Below are 239 nucleotides of genomic sequence, written 5' to 3'. Positions count from 1 at the left end.
CACTTCAGCCCATTTGTCTTTATTTCATCATTTATTGTTATTATTACACTTTGCTGCCTCCAAAGTACTTCACTGGTGTCACCATCCAACCCTGCTCTTCTTGGACCTCCACAAACGCCACTCCCTCAAACAAAAATGGATGATAACACTGCAAAGCAAAACACAAAAATAAACAACATCAGACCACCTCCAGATAACCCCACCTACCTCCATACAATTTTCGCCCTTCAACACATCCT

This window comes from Paroedura picta, chromosome 8, assembly GCF_049243985.1.
Source record: "Paroedura picta isolate Pp20150507F chromosome 8, Ppicta_v3.0, whole genome shotgun sequence".
In the NCBI taxonomy this organism is placed as follows: domain Eukaryota; kingdom Metazoa; phylum Chordata; class Lepidosauria; order Squamata; family Gekkonidae; genus Paroedura; species Paroedura picta.
Note: the sequence above shows the minus strand (reverse complement) of the source record.